The sequence below is a fragment of the Balaenoptera acutorostrata genome, chromosome 12 (genome assembly GCF_949987535.1).
Source record: "Balaenoptera acutorostrata chromosome 12, mBalAcu1.1, whole genome shotgun sequence".
Lineage (NCBI taxonomy): Eukaryota > Metazoa > Chordata > Mammalia > Artiodactyla > Balaenopteridae > Balaenoptera > Balaenoptera acutorostrata.
In genome coordinates, this window is record NC_080075.1 from 31,203,508 (window position 1) to 31,218,342 (window position 14,835).

The 14,835-nt window shown below is 37.6% G+C and overlaps 1 protein-coding gene and 1 pseudogene across 3 annotated transcripts in view; one reads left to right on the forward strand and one right to left on the reverse strand.

Annotated features, from left to right (window-relative positions):
- Nucleotides 1-14,835, forward strand: part of EXOC6B (exocyst complex component 6B) — a 731,430-nt gene that overhangs the window by 121,322 nt on the left and 595,273 nt on the right. The gene's annotated exons all lie outside the window — the stretch shown is intronic.
- On the reverse strand, nucleotides 222-1,545 carry LOC103020305 (dnaJ homolog subfamily A member 1-like; annotated as a pseudogene).

Genomic DNA, 14,835 nt, shown 5'->3' on the forward strand with positions numbered 1-14,835 from the left:
ATTAAGGGTCATACACTGAAGTCAATACATATACCTGGCATTTCAGTCTAAGCTATTCCATGTACATAGCTGAAATCAGTTACAAAGTATGGCCTAACAAATGCTAGGGGAAATATTTTAAAGTAGTTTTTACAAGTATTAAACTTATCTTGCACACAGAAGTCATCATACATACAGGGCAAAGTCAGCACTTTTATATTGGAGTTTATTCTTCTTTTAACTTTTAAAACACTACTATAGTTGAATATTAAAACAAACAATAGCAAGTAGTGAGCATATTATGATTATAGTCCTTCACTCAATCACTACTGCAAATAAAATGCCAGCAGTGAGTGTTATTCACTGGCCCCATTAGGAGGTCTGACACTGAACACCACCCCGAGGATGATGTTCATCATCCTCATATGCTTCTCCATTGTAATGGCGCTGTCTTTCCTGAATCGGATCAAAGTCCACTAGTTCTCCCTGGTCCATTTCATCAGTCTCTTCCACTTCCTTCCTCTCAGGTTGGAGTTTTTCCAGCAAAGAGAGTTTATCAGGGGAGAGAAAGCCATTCTCAGGAAAGTTTACCTTAAATTCATTGATTGTGAGACCCCTTTAATATGGTCTACGATAAATTGGCATGCCTTCATTTAGCACACACTTGATATCGCCACGCTCGACAATCTGACCTGGATGAGAAGTGATGACTATGATGCGGTTGTCAAGAGTAGATATTGGCTTTTGGAAGCCACACGGTGCCTCAACCAGCTGTATGTCCATACACATGAAAAGGTTTTCTCCTCGTCGAGTAAAAACAGCATGGTCCTTCTGATCTAAAATGATGATAATATCTCCTGGCTCCGGTCCTGGTTCTTGGTCTCCTTCACCATGGAATGTTATCTTCTGGCCATCTTTCATGCCTTTGTCAATATGAACTTCTAGAATTTTCTTCTCTCAAACTATCTTCCTTCCATTGCAGCTTTTACATCTCTCTTTAGGACTGATCTGCTCCCCATGGCCCTGGCACTCCATGCAGACAGACTGAATTTGCTGAACCATTCCAGGTCCTATTTGATGAATTCTTATTTGCATTCCAGTACCTCGGCAATTGGGACAGCACTTTACTGATCCTTTCTTAGCACCTCAGCCTTCACATTTGTCACAAATCACATTCTTTTGCAGAGCTAGTTTTCTTGTTGCACCATTATATAAATCTTCTAAGGTTACTGTGAGTTGATGCACAACATTTTTACCTCTCCTTTCTCTTTGCATCCTGCCTCTTCCTCCAAAAAACATATCAAAGATGTCCATGGAAGAGCCCAAACCGCCACCTGCTCCACCTTCTTTAATTGCCTGCTCTCCTCCTTTTCATACAATTCCCTTTTCTTTGCATCAGAGAGCACTTCGTAAGCTTGAGAAATCTGTTTAAACTTCTCTCCTTCATTTGGATTCTTATCAGGGTGGATACTTCAAGGCCAGTTTCCTGTAAGCCTTTTTCAGTTCTTCTTGGGTGGCATTGGGTTTGACCCCCAAAACATCATAATAAGTGGTTTCTTTCACCATTTTCTACAGCCAGTGAGATGAGTGGGCCGATGCCGGTGTGGGGGGGCGGGAAGGAGCGCGTTGCTGTGGGCAGCTCGGGCAGCCGCCATTCCTCCGCCTTTTCGCGGAGCGTTCTTGAACTAGTGTTCTTGTATTATATCTAATTATAAAGTTACTATCTTACTCTGCTTGTGTATGGATGATGTTTTCTCAAGTCAGCTATAACAACTGCATGATTGAAATATGGAATATATATTTTAAAACAAAGACTTGATTCTCTTTTACTTGCATCTCTTTATATGGTTGGGGTCCCCCCTCCATTTCCTTTCCTTTTTCTTCTCTTATTTTTTTCCTATTTATTTCTCTCTTTTTCTCTCTCTCTCTCTCTTTCTCTTCCTTTGTTTCCCTCTCTCTTAGTTCTAGAAATCCTGCTTGTAAGACCTGAGAATTCAGCTTCATCTTGAGCAGCCTTACATGCTGACCACCCCAACTGGGAATCTTTATTTTAAAAAGTCAACCATGACATAAGATCTGAAACCATAATAAAGTTTAAATCAGGTTTGAGAATCATGGTATTTGCTCTCTATTATGTATATGTTTAGCTGTGTGGATAATGGTTCTTTGGTCTAAAGAACAGTTCCAAGTTTGACATTTTTAAAGGGTTTAAATTCAAGGATAAGAACTCATCAGTTCTGGTTCTTCCCAGATCCCAGATTTTCTTGATGTTCTGATATGCTTTCACTATTAATTCTAATTAGATTCTAATATCTAATCTTATATTAACACAGTGAACGTACAAAGCAAACAAGGACACTAAGGACATGTTTTAAAATGGTTGTTAAGTCTTGCATATTTTTACTTAAATGTGATTAATCCTTGGGCCCTGCCTACAGATAGTAATTTATTCTACTGTTTGAACTGCATCTTAAATTTGGCGAATGCTTTCTCACATTTCGTGCTTCTTTACCCTAAGTTTAGATCTGTTTAATATAATTTTATAAAATAGATCTCATAGAGATCTGGTCATTTCAACTGTCTTTTATTTTTTAATGCTTTCATTGGGCTAGCAGGGATCATTAATACCCAAGAAAATTGGTCTCATGTAATTGACTATAAAAATTACTGTAACATTTTATAAGTAGGAGAATTGTGAGTTATAAAATGTTATAATCAAAGAGGCATTAGCACCAATCAAAGCTACTTTTACTTTAAAAAGATTGAGTTTGATTATATTGGTTATAAGAACACTTCGAGATAGTGGTCTAAGAATGTAGACCCTTAAATAGGAGAAAGGAGACTGGATCCATTGCTGACTCTCTCAAGGACCATAGGCATTTACTTATTATCAACTTGGCTTGCACTAATTGCAGACAAGGAGAAGTGGTGCCTTACCTTATCTTTGTCATGCAGTTATAGTGATAATAGAGAATACAGAGCAGCAGTCAACTGTCTTTGTAATAATTTTTAGAGAAAATTAGCTCATATCCATTCCTAGTCACGTCTTTCTTGTAGAAAATTTTTTTTGTAGTGTCTTCAATATTAAAGAACATAGGTTTGGAGTCAAGAAAGCTGGGTTGAAACTTCTCACTTATAATGGGCAAAACACTTAATCTAAGCCTTATTTTCCTCTTTTACTAATGTGTCAAATAAGATCATGTATGTAAAGTACTTAGACACACAGTAGGCACTTAATAAATATGGCATTTTTGGATGTTTTTGTTTTGAGATCTATGTGATTTTATCAGGCAAGTAGTCTTCAGTTGGGGTAGCTTGGGTATTGATAGCTTAATACCAGCTGTCTTTCTGCCTCTCCATCTTCTTATTAAATGATTGCAACTACATTTTTTTCATGAGTAGTTTTAAACAAACTGATTTGGGAAAGCATGAGCCACTACTTTTAGAGGGAAAAAAATTTTTTTAACCTGAAGGTTTTCCTTATTTTTATCAGGCTTCAGTGTTAAGAAATGCAGGGTTTTTGTTTGTTTTGTTTTTTGTACTACATTGCAATAATTGCTTTAATGTCAGTGAGAAACCAAACCTTACATCTGCTTAAATGGGCAATTCAGACCATAGAAATTAGTGAGACTTAAATGGATATCTTTATTTTGTTGATGGAAATTGTATTTTGGGTTCTTAGTCTTTCTACAGTCTCTTGAAGTAACTTCACTATGCATGTGGTGATTGTGTTTCTCAGTTACTAGATTGAGCTATACTCTGAGCTCAGTGTCTTTTCTCATCTCCTGTGCTGATGCTTCTTGGTATGGACAAGTCAGTTTACTGGTATGCTGTACTTTCCTTTTGACAATTCTAGACGGCTGCCACGTGTGCAGAGTGTAGTGGAGCCAAGTTTGAGGTTTGGACTTAGAGCCCTCCCCAAATCCCCGTGGTGTGCCCTTTGACCTGGGGGATAGTTCTTACTGGCCCTGGAGAAATCCAGTTGAGAATTCCTAGGATTGTTGTGCTCTCAGTGAGTGCTTTATTCTTGTCCTCTGCCAGATGTTTTCTTTACTGAGCAAAAAAACTCCATCAAAATAATGGTAAGGGAACTGGTATGTGAGGAAATAAAAAGAAAGGAAGAAAAAGAAATATTCAAACATATTCAGGAGGGCCAGAGATGTGGACCTAAGGATGTTCTATAACAAGAGGAATCTATTTTCTCACGTCCTTCTAGATCTCCCTGCTAAAAAGTTTTAGCAAGTAAACCTAGAGTAGCTTTAAAATTAAAAATATTTACATACAATATATCTTTTTTTTTTGGTGTCCATAAGTTTTTAAACATGCATAGATTCAGGTAAACACCACCACAAACAGAACAATTGTATCACCTCCCCAAATTCCTTTGTGCTACCCCTTTGTAGTCAAACCTTCTCTCTATTCCTAACCCCTGGCCATTGATCATGAAGTTTATCAAAAGTATAGGTTGGGAAGCACATTGAACAGGTAATGAGGACTACCAGAAACTTCAATTAATTAATTATTGCTAATTATTATCTCACTGATTGAGAATGTGGCATTTCTCTTTTTCCCTCTTGTTTAGGATCTCAACAGAGAAATGTACCCCAAACTAAAAATGGAGAAAAATTAAATTTTTGCAATTGAATAGTGACAAATGACCACCTAAGTTGTTGCTTTTTTAGGTCTATGTGATTCTAAGCTTTAGAGGCTTTATGACCTTTGAACCTGACTGTACTGGGATGGATTCTTTCTGTCTTCATTAGGAGGTGAATGGATAAATGACTGCACCAAGATGACTAGGGAATAAAACTCTGGACTGGGAAGTATGGGAAGTGGTTAGATCATTAGAGGTGAATTTTTCACTCATAGACTCTTTTCTTCTTTGTTCTTTGTGAGAGGCTATTGAACAAAGCAGTGGCAAGAGTTTATACTGTGAGCCGGAAGTTTTCAACTGACTCCATTTTATTTGTTTTGAAAGCTTGCAAAAAAGTTGTTTTGTTGACAAGTTCAGGCTACTTTACCTTCCTGACATAATTTTCTAATTGCACATCTACAGCAAATTTAGAACAGCTTTCAATTATTACTTTGTGTGTGCATGCAGAGGAGAAAATGCTCTGCAGATTGGGGCAGTTGTCTGGGGGGAAAGAAAAGGCCTTGTCCTGTTGTAGTGCCTACTTGCACGTGTGTGTTTGCTTAAACTCAGAAGTCAGCCAACCATCGAGCCCTCTAGTGTGGTTAGCTATTAAAACAGAACAGTGATAATGGATCTTTATATAAATGTTTAAGTATTTGGAAATTTTTAAAATTGAGAAAATTCTGTTTTACAAATCAGGGTGGGCTGTCAGGGGAGATGATTACACCCTATACCAGTTGAGATGTTAATGAGATTGGGAAGGAAGCAGGGAATTGAAGAGCCCTTATTTTTAAAGTCTTGCAATGCCAGTGCTTAAGATGTGTTCTGTGGCACACTGCCATAAATCACAGAGGACTCACTTGTAGAATACTAGGTAATAAAAGGGATCTGGGACACTTGTTTGGAGGAGGGGAACCCATAGCTAGGATAGAGTTCAGGAAGTGGAACTAAGATGATAATCATTTACTGGCATTTTCTCGAGGGCATATGTCTGAATTGGCTTCATCTTTTTGTTCCCATAGAACCTAGCACACTGCTTTGTACAAACTAGGCATTCAGCAAATTTTTGTTATATTATACATACATACACTTTTTTTTCCTTTGGCAGGGCACTTATGCATTTAAGGACAGAGAATTTCCATGGATATTGTAAGAGTTTTAATATTTTCCTGGTCGTCTTAGGCTCTTAATTTGCTGATGAAACCTGTAACTGTTATGTTCAATTTTGGTATCTCAAGATGCAAATTATCTTTGAAGTACCAGGTGAAATTTTTTCTCTTAGGTATAATTTTATCTTGATTCTCCTCCAGTGAACCTTTCTCACTTTTGTATACCAGTGCTTTTTTTTTCCTGGTAAAATATTCATAACATAAAATTTACCTTCTTAAATCATTTTAAAATGTACAGTTTTGTGGCATTAATCAGTACATTCACACTGTTGTGCAACCATCACCACCATCCATCTTCAGGACTTTTTCATCTTCTAAAACTGAAACCTTGTAACCAGTGAATTAAAAGCTTACGATTTGTGCTCCAGTACTGATTGAACAAATAAAATCTTTTATATATGTGTTGAGGAACTTGAGATCTCTTTCCAGGGAAGAAAAAAAGGCAAAAAGCAAAACCGGAATTCACACAATAGCTTTTTAATTTAATAAGAAATAGATTGTAGTTCTTGAATTTTATAGATAGGTTTTTCTCTTCTTCAGTTTCCTTAAGAAATTTGTTCAGAAGCAACAACTGGAGTAGCCCTTATTCTCTGAAAGTATTTCTAGTCTGTGTGTGTGTGTGTGTGTGTGTGTGTGTGTGTGTGTGTGTATTTTTGTAGTCTTTGTAACTCACAAGACAAATAGAAAGCTATATTTTTACCTTAGGTTTTGTTTTTAGTGTAATCACTTGCTGGCTTGAACTGTGGTGGTCTTAATCTTCTTTTGAGGGTTGTGCCCTTGAGTATGGTGATTTTATTCTGGTGTCAAAGAATTTAAGGATAAGGGGTATCTTTTTTTCGGTACTATAATCTTATTTTTTGACTTAGGCTGAAGTCTGTTATTAATTTGTACCTTTCCCTTACTTCCCATATAAGAAAACAAGCAAATGTCAAAAAATAGTACAGCCTACTTTCCAACAGAATGACTTCAGCTCTCCTCAGTTTGTTAAACATATGAATCTCTTAGCTGCCCTGATGAAGAGGCTGTGGTCTATCTGGGCATGTGTTATGTTTGTCTTTCTTGGTAAGTCTTTAAAGCAGAGTTGGTCTTTTAACAGTGGAGAGGAGAGGTATCTATAGCAGTAGTTCCTAAACATTTTAGGGACATAAACCTTTTGAGAACCCAATGAAAGTCATGAACCCTCGCCTCAGAAAAATTATTGTGTGGACACAAATTTTTCATAAAACGTCAGAGGATTTGAGTACTCTGTGAAATATATCCTTGTGGCAGCCATCTGGACTATTAAGATCCAGTATGAGTATTAGATTCAGTAGTGTATTCTGAGATGCTCCTTTTCTAGTTTCATCATGGTTTGTGAAGAATACATAGTGGAAAAGCTTGAATAAAATTATAACAGTCTCACAGTTCAATTTTACATCATTAGTGAAAATGGATGCTATTTTTACTAACACACTGACAGGTAGATTCAAGATGTTGGTAAACTTTTCTGACTTGCCCAGTTTAGATAGTAGATAGGTGTCTGAGAATACGTTGACCTGTATTGTATACTGTGAAAGTTGGATAAGGTTGTATTTCCAAACTTTGGTTTGCCTGTGATTTCTCGTGTGCTTTTGTTACTTTTTTTTCTTCTTACTTCTGTTGTATGGGTAATACAGAAGAAATAGAGAAGGGCAAAATAACAATGAAAATAAATTTTGACTTGAAATAGCTAGTGATAGCATAATATGAGTAAACTTAAAATGGCATATTCAGTATGACTTAAAATTGGTCATATTCAGTATGACATAAAAAGGCATTTTATAATACTTTGGTGAAGACTCACCTTTTTCTTCATAGAGAAAATACTCCTTTTTTCTGTACCTTAACCGATGTCATAGAGAAACAGGACTTTTAAGCAGAAACTTTCTTGGCTTTCAGCACTCTTACTGCTTAATTATATGTTTCCAACATTCTTTGTTGCTTCAATTCCAGTTTCAGAGGAAGAGGCTATTCCTCCTGTTTAAGACTGTTTCTTCCACTTGTGCTCAGTCTTATTTCTTTGTTCTGTCAAATGTTCCATCTTTCTCTTCCTTCCTTTTTTCTTCAACCTTTCCCTTTCACTGACTCCTTCCACTTTACACTTGACATGCTCAGGTCTCCCTTTCATTGGCTTTACCACTGTAATCCCTCTCCCTGTCCCCAAACCATCCAGTGCTTTTCTTCCGTATTTCCTGTCTTATTGAAAGATATCACTGTTTATCCAAGATAGAGATCTGCGCTGCTAAGGAATTTGATAATTGGGTGGTAATCTAAGTGTAGTAAGTAGCATAGTAAGTAAAATATTGTGGGATGGGGAGGAGTATACATAATGTTGTAAAGTAAAAATGCATTGTATTAGTAAAAGCAGAATATTAGAACTATGGAGATTCTTAGTTCCTGGGATAGTTTGGAGCTTGTAATGTCTGGAAATAGAGGTGGACTAAATAGCTTGATGAGGCTCTTCTTTCAACTTTTACTACATGTACTAGTGCATGACAGCTCACTAAAACTTTTCCAAAAAATTTGACACTCTTATCTTCAAAAGAAATTGAACATTTACACCCAATAGCTGTATATTTGTATTTATAAATTATATATGTATATTAATTTCAGTAGTAATACACATGGTTCTAAACCTTTTTTTTTTTAATTTTTTTTTTTTATAGCTACTTTATTTATTTATTTATTTATTTATTTTTGGCTGTGTTGGGTCTTCGGTTCGTGCGAGGGCTTTCTCTAGTTGCGGCAAGCGGGGGCCACTCTTCATCGCGGTGCGGGGACCGCTCTTCATCGCGGTGCGCGGGCCTTTCACTATCGCGGCCCCTCCTGTTGCGGGGCACAGGCTCCAGACGCGCAGGCTCAGTAATTGTGGCTCACGGGCCTAGTTGCTCCGTGGCATGTGGGATCTTCCCAGACCAGGGCTCGAACCCGTGTCCCCTGCATTAGCAGGCAGATTCTCAACCACTGCGCCACCAGGGAAGCCCTAAACTTTTTTGATTATGGACTGCCTTCAGTAAAACATTTTTGTGTATATATACCTTATATATGTATATGTTATTTATTTATAAGTGGTATACATATGTACTACTCTTATTAGCTACTGTCTCTGGGCAGGATGTATATTTAGGGAGAGAGTCATTGTTAATAATGCATTTAAATCCCCCTTTCAAATAGTCATTTTTATAATTTCAAATTTGGGGTGTTATTTTCGGTCAGATCTGCTTTGATCATCCTTATATTTGCCACATGATATATTTGACAGGGGGCTCTTACCAGGTGTAGCAGTTATCTATTGCTCTTAACAAACTACCTCAAAACTTAATGGCTTAAAGATAATACTGATGTATTTTTTTCTTTTTAAAAAATATTTATTGAGTGGCATCATGGTAGAGCTGAGGCTCAGAAAAGAGGTTTGTTCATGGTAATTCTTGGCTTTTTTTTTTGGCTGTGCCATGCGGCTTGTAGGATCTTAGTTCCCCAACCAGGGATTGAACTCGCGCCATTGGCAGTGAAGGTGTGGAGTCCTAACCACTGGACCACCAGGGAATTCCCTGATGTATTTTTTCTTATGATTCTGTGCATTTGTCTGCTGTCCTCACCTGGAAGTCACTCACGTGGTTAGCTGACAGTTGGTGCCAGCTGTTGTCTTGGTTCTGTACCTGAACTCTTACCCCGTAGTAGGCTAAACTGAGCTTCCTCATAGCATGGTGGTCTTCCTCATAGCATTCCTCATAGCATGGGTTCAGACAGAGAAAGAGAGCTGAAGCTGCTGGGCCTCTTAGGACCCAGAGTCCAGAATTTGGCAATGTCCATCACCTTCTGTTAGCCAAAAGCAAGTAACAAAGCCAGTCTACATTGAAGAGCATGGAGAAATGGTCTTTACCTCTTGATAGAAGCAGCAGAGTCACATTGCTAAGGGGCATGCACACAGGGAGGCTTGATTCACTGGGGACCAGTATTATAATGGTCTTACCACACCAGGATGAAGACAGATGTTAACCCTATTTATTAGTATTATTTCAAACCACAGTGTATATCTAGGGAAACGTTGAAACCATTTGCCCATTTTCTACAAGTTTAACTAAAACTAGATGATATAGTCTAATTTTATTTAACTGAGCACATGTAGTCTGCAACACATCACAATAAACTGAAAGAAAATCAACAAATGAGGGTATTACTATCAACCACTCTGCACTGTTTTTCCTCAGTATATATATCGTGAATTCCATATATGGTACTTGACTCTTTGTCAGAGAGTGAGGGTGTCAATGTCATTTCTTAAATCAAATATTAGTAACTTAGTTTCTTTGTTTGTTTTTTTAAGATGAAAACAAATACAAGTACTAATGTCTTGTTTTTGCATAACCTTCCAGGTAGACACCACCCCACTCTGGAGACCATCAGTCTAACTGATGGGGAACAGTTAGTGCCACAAATCTGTGCCTGTTAGTGTCCACTCTGATAGACGTCAGTGATTCAGCATGGCAGCCTTGCCACTGTACTAGACTAAGCCTTAAGAGTCCTTCTCAGTGGACTAAGCCAGCAGTGATCTAGGCCATCTTTCACAAATGGATCATAGACGGCACGTGAGATAAAATGTGTTTGTTATTCTGGTTATACGAGATTAATTGTACTTGTGGAAGAGGTAGAATGTTCATATATTTTGTAGTTGGCATTTGGGAAAGATCTTATCAACAGTATGTGTGTGTTTTTGGGGTTTGTATGAGGAAGTTGGGGAGATAATGGCCTTCCATCTCTGCTTTAGTAATTGTCTTTTTTGTTTAATCATCAATGGTAACTTTCCTTTGGTTTCCATATTCAAAGAAACTTTAATCATATTTTAATATATTGAATATTTTAAACTTATGTTTAGATAGGAGATGAAAACAAGTGTTTATTTCCAATATATGGGGTTTGTTTTAATCCTTTGTTTCTACAAAACTCAGTTCACAGTTGAAGTTTCCTGATGTATGAGAGTTTGCTGATGTGAGTTCTTTAGCTTTTGATATATGATTGTCCTATTGTACTGCTGGAGTTTTGTGCTTTTACTGAAGAGTTTACTGCTTGAAAAGCCTTGTTAAAATTCTGGTGTACTCACAGCTACTTCTCTTATAGTGTGCTTTTCTGTGTCCTGGTGACTGTGGAGAATGCTTCTTCCATGCAGCCAGCAGGATTAACAAATAGCCAAGCTGAACCTAAAGCATTCAACCTTCTTTCCTGCTTTGACCCCATAACCTCTCTTCTGGTTGGCAGTGTGCTGGTGTTGACAGTTCTCCTGGTTCAGCCAAAGGTGAAAGATAATTGCTTGTGGAGTAGCGGCTGGGATGGTATGTGTTTTTGCAGCAAGCACCCCCACCCCCCGTCCCCAGGCAAAGCTTTGGATCTGGTGCACATTTCAAAGCATGTGTTAAACTTTATGTGATACTGATTAAAATAGAGGGCTCCAGGGTGAATTGGCAGAGCCCCACAACTGCATCTGCCAAATGACATACAGAGAAATGTCTTGCTACAAATGGAAGGGCTGAATTCTATCTCAGCAATATGTAAGCCCGCAGGAGGAAAGGTGACTCTGGGCATGAATACATGCACAGCCTGTGGAGCATCCAGGATTCTTTAGTAACTCCTTTGTTCCTATGGCATTTTAACAGGAAAGAAAGCCTTTTTTATTTTCCTTCTCCTTTAAACAACAACAGCAAAATCCATATGGAAATAATAGTTCATATTACCATGTCCTTCAGTTCGCCATTCCCATTGAACATTTATTAAAAACGTAACTTGGACTAAAGACAGAGGTGGAAGAACTATCCACCTTCTGAAGCTAGATTTATGGGTCTTTGGGATGAGATCTATGAATGTCATTGTTGAAGGAAGCAAACTTATACAAAGCAGGTAAGTTTGTGTCCAAAGGTTTTTAGGTTCAAGGTCTCCTCAGGATTTCTTTCTAAAAAGAAGTATGTGTTTTTATCTTATGCATAGATCAACACTTCCCCAGAGGGAACATAAACAACATTAGTATCTCAGGTCACATTTCCTTAGACATCTTGCCCTACTTTTATGAGTTAGGATAGAGAGACCATCAGTTCTTTAAAGAGATTTAGACATTTTGTTAGGAAAAGGTAAGGAATTTAGAGGAGTAAGAAGGGTAAGTGGCACACATGCAGGAATAAAAAAGGAAGAAGGAGAAAGAATTGAAGAAATCAGTGGAAAGAGGAGGGTGAATAAAGAGATCAGTCAGGCTTCTAATTCATGGGTGAATCAGAGGGAACTTTGTTAGGGATTACAAAAGGTGGAGTGGGTATGAAATATCAACAAAAAGTAGCCACAATTATATCGATTTATGGATTTAAATAACCCCACTAGACATTGATGTATTTCATCACATTCATTCCCTGCTCTAGAGAATGAAGAATTGTTTGATCCTTTGCAGTATCCTTTTGCTTTTCAGAATGGCCCAAAAGATGGCTTTGGGGACTTACTATAGGACTTTGTTATCACCCAGGTTATATTTGAGGTGGGGAAGCATAAGTTGAACAACTTCACAGGCAAAGAAAAGCACTGTGTAGAGCAGATCCTGGGTTGGGAAAACAAATACATTTTATTGTTCAGAACTTGCTTTTTATAAACTCTATATAAAAAACAAACACAAGAAAGCAAACACTATACATATGGATATATTTCAGTTTTCCAGGTGAGACCATCAGATCTGTTTTGCTTTTAACTGTTTTCTATCATGTATTCTATTTCTTTGTTAAATTTTGTCCTCCCCTCCTCCTCATGCTTCTCCTCCTTTGTACTCTTTTGAAACAAGGGTGGAGAATATGCAGGGAACAGAAAGAGAAAATGCTGGCTGTTTGCCTACTATTTTGGAGCTTTTATTGAATTTCATACAGTTTCTTTGTTTTCCTCTGGTATTAAAGCTCAGTGTTTCAGTCATGAAGATACTTATTTCTAAAGAGTATTTTCCACAAAACTTTTGTTTAAGAGTGGTTTGGGGGTGGGAGGTTGATAATCTGTTTTTCTCTTTGCTAGAGTTTTGGTAGGGTCAGATAGGATTTGCCCTGAGGATATTAGTATTGACTTCATGTAAAAGAAGTGTGAAACCTAAGATTCCACTTAGCTTCCTCTCCTGGGCTTTTGTAGCATATTTTGCACAGGGAGAAAAATGCAACTGGAATGTAGTTAGCCACCAATCTTAGTGAATGCCACTTCTTTCCAAGGATCATCTTAGAGTTTTTCGTGGGTCAGTTACTAAATGGAAGCTTCATTTTATGTAAAGTAATCTTAATTGATAAAGAATTCTATGGAAACATAAGAGGAAGATTCTACACACTTCTTTGTGTAGTCAAAGTTGTAAAACAGAAGGAAGACTAATAGAAAAGGAATTTGGAACTTGTTAGTAATCACATAGTATTCTCCTTATATAACACATTCATTTCACTATTTTGTGTGTCAAAGATTATCCTTATTTAGAAATATCTCAGAATTTGAATAGTTTTAAAAAAGTCAAGATTAATATCAAGAGCTCTTACCCAGTTCCCACAATTGTATAACGTCAAGATTAATAGCTTTACACTTCATTTATTATTTCAGTCAATAAATACCTATTGAGTGTGTATTAAAAACAAGTCAGCTTAGTTTGTCAGATGGTGATATTTGCTATGCTGAGAAATCAAGCAGGGAAGGGGGAAGGTTTAGCTGTTTATTTTGAGATTGAATAAGGTGTTCTGTCCTTTAGTGTTCTATAGCTACTTAAAAATTAATTTTTGTGTTTTCAAGATTCATTGCCTCTTCACATCAGCCAAAACTCATTATCTTGTTAGAGGTTAGGCTATCTTTGGGGGGCAGCGCTTAATGCTTCTGCTTCTTCAGTAGCCCAGATTCTGACTATAAGCAACTATTTTAAAGTAAATCGGCATAAAATTTTGTATTTGTCCGTGTTTTTCATAGTACCTTTGGCTAGTGTAAAGCCAAATACAACAGCAAGTCACCAAATAATAATATCCAATTTTTAAAAAAGAAGTACTTGAAACTTTAAAGAAGTTTTTATGCATTATAAATTTACATATTAGGTGAAAAGTGGATTTGGATGTATTTCCTCTTTTTGTTGTAGTTTTTAGATAGGTTGGTAGACACGTTTATGTTGTACTATTTTATTTCAGGGCTGGAAAGTTTCAAACCAATCAGTCTTTTGGTTGATACTTGCAGTTTTTACTTTTTTACTCTCTAATAGGGTTTTTGAGATGGATTTGTTGAACCCCTTGAAGTGCCTTCAATATTTTGTCCTTGTGTGTGTATGTGCATTATCTTGGTTCCTAACTTTCATGTACTCTCATAGCAGTCTATGTGTCAGTCCAGGTTTAGTCAGAGGAGTAGAACCACTAGGAGAGTACTTACCCAGTTCCCACAATTGCATAAATCAGTCCCTAAGCAGAGCTGTTATCTTTGTGTCTGATGCTGGAGTTTGAAATCCAAAGGGAAGGTAGTCAGGAAGGGAAAGAAGATATAAAATAGGGGAGAGCAAAGACAAGCTGGAACTCACAGGTACGAGCTGGAACCCAGGAGAATGGACTGAAACCCATTAATTCTTGCTGCTTTTGATTTTGATGATCTGCATATACTGTAGGAGAAATGGTGCCCTTCATCTTGGAGCTAAACACACCTGGCCTAGGAGGAGCCGAAGGCAGGTCCGGGGGAAAGTGGAGTAACTGGCAGGTTTGGCTGCTGTCCCGTGTCAACAAGCTTAACTAGCAGATACGTGTAACATGTGGGAGCTACAGAATGGCTGCTGCTGCCTTTCCACTCCCTACATCTTGCACAGGAATCTCTCTTGTGCCTCACCTTAACTAGAACACATAGGGAGGGGAACTGTGGGACATGTAGTTCGGCCTAGCCAAGTCGACTCATTACAACTGTGTCTGTTTCCAGGACAATTAAGAACCGTTACTCTATAGCAGGGGTTGGAACTACAGCCTATGGGTGGACCACCTGTTTTTTTAAGTAGAGCTTAATTGGAACACAGCCTTGCTAATTTGT